Source organism: Hipposideros armiger, unplaced genomic scaffold, assembly GCF_001890085.2.
Source record: "Hipposideros armiger isolate ML-2016 unplaced genomic scaffold, ASM189008v1 scaffold_151, whole genome shotgun sequence".
NCBI lineage: Eukaryota > Metazoa > Chordata > Mammalia > Chiroptera > Hipposideridae > Hipposideros > Hipposideros armiger.
This window is the reverse complement of record NW_017731501.1, coordinates 1,733,673-1,740,963: the sequence shown is the minus strand read 5'-3', so window position 1 is coordinate 1,740,963 and position 7,291 is coordinate 1,733,673. Positions and strand designations below refer to the sequence as shown.

The following is a 7,291-nucleotide window of genomic DNA, read 5'->3' as shown; positions in this document are numbered from 1 at the left end:
GCGAGCGCATCAGAGACGGGCTAGAAAGCGAATCCCACTCGACCTGGATGTTGGGGATTAGGAGGGTGCGCCCTGCGCTCAGGTGTGGCGAGAGCGTCCTTTCCCACGCGCTTGAGGATCAGAGAGGGAAAGACACCGAATTCTTCCGCAGAGTGCCCCTACCCTCCCATCCGCCGCAGGCGTGTACGGGATAGACGGCAGAGAAACAGGGTCCACGAGATTCACCTGGAGGTCCCTTCAGAAGGCCAGCCTCGCCCTCCTAGATAAAAGGTCACCGCACAATGTGTGTTTGGGGGTGTGTGGCTGAACACCCAGCAAGGGTCCCCAAGTTCTCCTCCGCCCCCTGCCCCTGTAGCGCCCCGCAGCCTGCGCCTCCTGCTCCCTGCAGAGCGGTGTGGGGTCCCTCCCCAGCGCGCGCACTAGCCCCACTCACCGGCCTCGCAGCCCCTGAGGCAGCCTAGCGCGGCCAGCACCGGCAGCTGGAACAGAAGGAACGCCCGGCGACCCATGGACTGGGAGAGGACTGAGCGTGGGAGACACCGCGCTGTGTGCGGTGCTTCCAGGCTGGAGCCGCGCTTGCCTGAGGAAACCCCGGGCGGGGGCACCGGAGGCGGGCTTTATTCCTGTTCCCGCCGCTCATTGGGGACGTCTGGGTGGGGGCGAGGGGCTGGGAAGAATTGGCGCCGTCGCTCCGTGGGGGAGCACCGCCCAGGTAGGAGCGGAGGCTGCAGGGACGTCGCTGAGTCTCTTGTCCGTCTCTCTCCCGCTCCTCGGGGAGTGGCCAGGATGCCGGGCCCTTCTTGCAATGAAACAGCAGACATCCAGCTGATTCAGGGCCCTTGCCACAGTTGGGGACAAGGCAGGGGTGGTCAGCGACACTTAACTAAAAAAGTCTTTTCAAACTTTGATATGCCCAAGAATCACCTGATATCTCCTTAATACGCAGACTCCGCTTCTGCAGGTCTGGGGCGGGGGTGTGTGAGATTCTAACAAACTCACAGGTGATGCCTCTGTTGCTAGTTTTCAGACCTCACTGTGAAAAGCAGGGGTTCCGTAGTTTCCAAACTGAGGGCATCACTGTTACTGCTGTTTTGGGGGCTGTTCTCTGCGAGAGGACCCCCTCCTTATCTCCTGTCCTCCCAGCACACCTGGAGAGAATTAGGTTATCATGACCCTGGGTCTGTAATGACAGCTCTGAGATGTCAGTCTTCTTTGGTTGGTGAGCAGCAAACTGTGCATAAGAAAGGTAACAGCACAAAAGCCCTGAAAAACACCATTTATGCCCTTAGAGTCTGAATCGCTGCCAGGAGTGGAATGCTTTAATCAACAATTGGACATGGAATGGATTGAATTTGATGGGTCCAAACCAGAGTCAAACATAATCCTGGTCGGGTGGTAGATTTATAGCACTGGAAAAATTTAGAGGTCATTTTATCCAAATGCTGCTGTTTAAGGAGGAGATGATGAATAAAAATGAGAGTTTGTGACACATTCCCACAGGCACAGACCACACCCTCCCACCCTCTTCCTTAGCTAAGCTGTGACATTCCTTCTTTCCCATATATGAGAAATCAGTGTCACATTCTTGGAGAGAAACACGATGGAGTTATAATTTAGAATGTAACACTGGCAAGGAACATTTATAGTGTTTGGGAATGAAAGGCAGCAATAAAACACTAGGAAAAAATAGAAACGGAGAAGTGAATTGCAAAGTGCCTTCTTCGATTTTATTTGCAACACAGTACACCAACAGCTTTCTTTTAAATCATACCTCCTCTTCATGTTCACTGCTGGTCCCATCAAACCACACTTTGAAGGCAGCAGAAGGCCATATGCTCCCAAGATTTCTTTAAATTTGTTTTAGGCTCTGATTGCATAAGCTTTCTGCTTATAACAACAAGCTCCTGAGATGTCATATTGATTTCTGCTGAAATGATGCTGCTTTGGAACCATATTACTTCAGATGCTTAATGGTGTTCCATGACACAAATAGTGCAATTCAGGGTTATAAGAATACAGACAACTTTTCCACACAGGAAGTCATTGAAGCTAGTGGTAAGTAGCTGGAACTGGATATGATAGACCTGGGTTTAAATCACAGCTAAATGAAATTATATATACATAGAGATGGCAGCTTTATTATTGTTATAAACAGTNAAAACCACGAGAACCAAAAGTACTGGCCAAGTGCATAGCAGTAAGGGCTGGTTTTCACGAGAACTGACAGTGCTGACCAAGTGCATAGCGGCAAGGGCCAGATATGGACGAGTACGTGATCCAGAATGGGAAGTGCTTACCACACTGCTCGTCTGTCCCATCAGGGCACTCTTGCTCTCCATTGCAGAGCCAGGCCACAGGAATGCATCTCTCACCACATGCAGCTTGCCTTGTCATGTTACAATGTGCTTCATCTGCATTGGACGACCAAGAGGCAAAGCCATGAGGGCTCCTGGCTTCCTTGGGTACAAGAGAGCACCTTCTCATGATAAGCTGCAGTCAGTGGTCATTTTGGAAGACCTTTCTCCAATTAATACCCAGGAGAACACTAGGGCATTCGTTACCCTAAATACCCACACGAGTTTGCCAGTGACGATCTTTGGGATCAGTTCTTTCTGGTGCTGTGGAGATGTTGCTGGAGTACTGCCATTTGCCTCCTTGTTTTCCTATTAGAATGGGGCACACTTAACACTTGTGTTTATAGGGTTATGTGAACTTCTTCCACCTCTGGTTTGGTCTTAAAGACTCAGTGTATGAATAGTTGCAAGTTTAGAGGTCTAGGTTCAAAGTACTTGATTCTTGTTTACTCTTAGACATGTGAAGACACATCTTAAAATGAGATTTGGGTGTTTGGGCCTACACACTATCTTTATAAAAATGCCTCTAAATAGCCTGGTTACAAATATTTGCAAGTTTTCAGTTATTGGTAAGAGGTTGATCTGTACTATCAGTTTTATTTAAGTCGTGAACCTGTGTTTATCAATCTTGAATGATAAGTGGTCAAAAATAAGCCTGTTATGGACCGTGGTCCTCAGAAGGACGCTTCAGGAAAGGCTGGCTGTGATTAATTTACAATACGGTTCTAACTTTCAAAGAGAAAAAGCCAATCCTTGGTTCCCACTAAACATAAGCCACATGATCTGTACTAGTAGAGGTCTGTGCCAAGACCCAGCAGAACTACTCCCAGGGGCAATTTGTGCACATGGAGTGGAAAGTGGTACACAAAGCTATGTAATGGAAATTGACAATGGGAGGTCACTGTGTAAATATACCTTCTTGGGTAAGGCACCATGTCTTCATCTTATATTTGTATCCCTCTAATATAGTGCTTTCAGCAGTTACTCAATGTTTGCTTTTTTAAGGCTAGCTTATAAGAACTATTTTTTAAAACAATTTTACTGGGGAACAGCCATGGTCATTGGTTATACATTGCTTTCATGCTACAATAGTATAGTTAACTCTTTTAAGGAGGGCACAGCTCACAGTGGTCCATGCGGGGATCGAACCGGCAACCTTGGTGTTATCAGCACCATGCTCTAACCAACTCAGCTAACCGGTCACCCTTATAAAGCTATTTTAAATAGAACATCCAGGAAGTACTGATTATTAATGGATAAATAATAACTTTGCCATCTACTCACATACCATCCAGGTAATCTCACTTAACTCAACCAAAACCATGAAATTGAGAGCAGATGATGTCACCAACCACTACTACAAGGGCACAGGCTCAGCTGTCAGGCTACCCAGGTTGGAGTTTTGGTTAGCCCACTTACTAACAACACAACCTTGGGAGGGTTACTTCCTCTCTCTGGACCTCGGTTTTCTTGTCTAGAAAATGAGGCTAGTAAATAAGTAATCCTAAGAAGATTCAGGGGTTATATGAGCCCAAAGCCACTTGGCACAGTACCTACCACATAAATGCTTATACAGCATTAATTCTTTTGCTCCCTCTTCCAGCAGATCCTTTCAGGAGGATCCCAATTGCAGTCAGCCCTCAAAGACTCACACTGCTAAATGAGTCACACCTTGAAAAAATGTTTAGCCCTGGTGATTCTCAGTCTGGAGACCAAATATGCATGTATTAATAGATTCTACATATTATCTGCAGATGGGTCTCAAACATTACTTTCCAAATTTAGGTAGATGCTTGCTGTGAATAAACAAGAAATTTATTTGTTAACATAGTTATTTATGCATTAAATTTATGGTAGCTTTTTCATACTCTGTCAATACACAAAGCAATATACAAAGGATCATGTGCTGTTCCAAATCAGACATTATAAAGATGTCTTCATACCAGAAGGCGTTGGAAAGCATAGCTTAGTAAAGAACACAAATAACTTTAATCCTTTTTCAGGAGTAGAGCAAACAGACCCCACAGAGCAAGGGCTTACTGCCACAGCAGATCTGCTCCACCGGGTGAGGCAAAAATTCGAATGGTTAGCATCCCTCCTGGAAAACAAACAACTCGGGCTTTAAACGGCACCTCCTCCAAACNCTTCCTCAGTCTTCCCTCTGTTAAATCCTTAGAGAATTTGCCACTTTGTCTTGAACAAATCATTTGCCTCCCAGTGGCAAATCTGTGTTCTTTTTAGGAGTAATATAGTTTGAGGTGTTTAGTCTGTTTCCCTAAAGCTACACCATGAAAATAACTCCCAAAGTTTTACAGCTCGGGGAACATTTGCTCACACTCAGGAGACCAAAGCCAAGGAGTGGAGCTTATAAAATGTAAGGGACCCATCACTGAAGGATAATTGCTTGTGTAGGACTTTTAGTCCCAGCATTCCCTCAGAGCATGGATCCCCCCCGCTGCCCCCCGATAACTAAGGCACCAAGTTATTTAATCTCCTTCTCCCCCCTCCCACATAAAGCCAAGCAATTGGGTTCTTACCACATGTAGAGGGCTCATCAGTACCATCTGCACAGTCTGCTTCTCCATCACACATCAAGGATTCTAGGATGCATTTCCATTTATCACATCTAACCATGCCTTCTGGACAGGAGGCTGTACAGGAAGTTAAGCATTCTTGTTCACTAACAGTTACGGGGCGGTGGGGAGGAGTAGGAGTAGACAAATCTTACAGTAGGTAAGGTGGCAATCTTTCTATAACCCAAGGAAGTCTACGTAGGAAAGAATGTTTTATCTTTTTAAGCAGAGCATTCAGGGAACTGGGACTTAAGACTTGAAAACAAAGATGTTAAGACATCTGGGCACCAGGTTAAAACAGTATTAAAACTGAACTGAACTACTGGGCTGTTGGAAAAAGTCATGACGCATTTTTGCAGTGAAAAACATAGAAAAAATACGTCATGACTTTTCCGACAACCCAATAGTATTAAATTTTTCTAATTAAAATGGTATTAAAGTCAGTCAATACTAGCCCTAAAAGACATATTCTCTTAAGAAACTAGGTTTATATCTTATTATAAAAATGTTAGAATCTCAATATATTCAATATTGCAGATTTAACTCTAGATAGGTAAGACTGAATGGGATTGAGGTTCATTGAGTAGTTGGAGCTTCTACCCTTATTGTGCATGTGAGGTAAAGAAAAGGAATGTGTTACTCGCCAAGTTCTTTGGGGGTTTCCCCCTTTAATGAGGAATTCTCCCCCTCCATAATTCACTACACAGGATGTCAAGCATCTGTTAGGAGGCTTCCTTCATACACTGGTGCTCAGGTGTTCTAGCCATTGGCCATAACTGAATTGTGGAAACATTCTAGGCAATGCTTTGAGTGTCCATTCAAATGCTTTGAGTTGCTATTCAAGCACTGTTTTATGTTTCCATGGATAACTAAATCTTGGTTATTGCTAGGAAACATCTTGTTTTTAGATATAGGATGCTAGTCTCAGTCATACGAATTAAAATGCAACTTGCAAAAAGCAGCCCACCAGAAACGACCTTCCCTTTAAAAGAAAGGGGGAGGGCGAGACTCACCACAGACTTCCTCATCCGAGGAGTCACCGCAGTCATTGATGCCGTTGCATTTCCAGCTCTCCATGACACACACCTTGTTCTTGCACTGCCACTGCCCAGCCAGGCAATGGAGCCAGGGGCAGTGTGCTTCATCAAACCCATCTTCACAGTCCATATGGCCATCACAGAGTTCCCAAGCATCACGGCACTGAGAATTTCCTGGACACTGGATTTTTTGGTCTGGACATGCTGTCAATATCTCTAAAAGACAGGAGTTGGCTCAGTGAGAGAGAAATGCTATACTACGGACTTGTTTATTTAGGGATTTATGGTTTAGTCATGGACTTAATGTATAGAAAACCAAGAATTGAGAGGGATGATAATAATTGGAGATATAGCCACAACTTTGTATACTTAAGTTTCACCCCAAAGAAGTTAGGAAAAAAAAAAGTCAGTAAAGCTAATAATCTATTTTAGGTAATTCTGAAAAATGGAGAAGTGGGTAAAAAGAGTCACCTGTAACACCTGAGCCAATTTAACACCGGGTTTAACACATATGGCATAAGGCTATGTAGTGATTTGGTTGTTTCACTTTTACTGTTGATATTAATCAGTGCTGTTAATAAACAGATTATGACTAGAGATTAAAAAATAATAAGTGGTACACACCACAATTAACCTCATCGGAGCCATCTAAGCAGTCACCAACACCATCACAAAGCCAGCTCAGAGAAATACATTTCCCATCATCACACTGCCAGGCTCCTGGATGTCCGCGACATATTTCTTCTGTGGTCCAGCAGCAGTGTTCAAGAAGAGGCAGAAAGGTAGAGGTGTTTGTCAGGACACAATTTGGGTTTCAGATTAACTATTTTCATCAGCTATGGAATAATTAATTCCTGATTTGCCACTGGAGTCACTCCAAAACTTGCCTGTCCTTTTCATGTTACCCCTTACGATATAATAGTACCNCAAGTAAATGAACACAGTAGTTGCCTACATAGCCTCATTTTGGGGAGAAAAGTACGGGCCATTGAGGTGGGGAAAGAATTGAAAACAAACCTGAACCCTTTTTAGTGGTTTGCTGATTGTAGAAGCATGGACAAAGTAATTATGAAACTATTTTGGATGTATTAAAGGATTGAGCAAATGACTAAACATGTTGTTATTGTTGGGAGCCAAGTTCTTACTGTGGAAGAAGGGACATGCAAATACAACTTCACTGTCAAGTCTGGGGCAATTTGAGCACCGAAATAGTTGAGTACTGAATTACAAACCATTGAAAATCTAGGGATTAATGAGCCACGCTTATAAAATAGATGATAGACAGATAACAAGGGAGGTCTCTTGTTTACAGTAGAATACCAAGAGC

At 44.1% G+C, this 7,291-nt stretch overlaps 1 long non-coding RNA gene across 1 annotated transcript; it reads right to left on the bottom strand.

Moving 5' to 3' along the window:
* Positions 1 to 4,923: 4,923 nt before the first annotated feature.
* LOC109387240 (uncharacterized) lies at positions 4,924 to 6,808 on the bottom strand. The gene is made up of 3 exons (XR_002124948.1): positions 6,589 to 6,808; positions 5,941 to 6,180; positions 4,924 to 5,005 (listed from the first exon to the last, which is right to left on the bottom strand). It is a non-coding gene; the product is annotated as an uncharacterized LOC109387240 (long non-coding RNA).
* Positions 6,809 to 7,291: the final 483 nt, after the last annotated feature.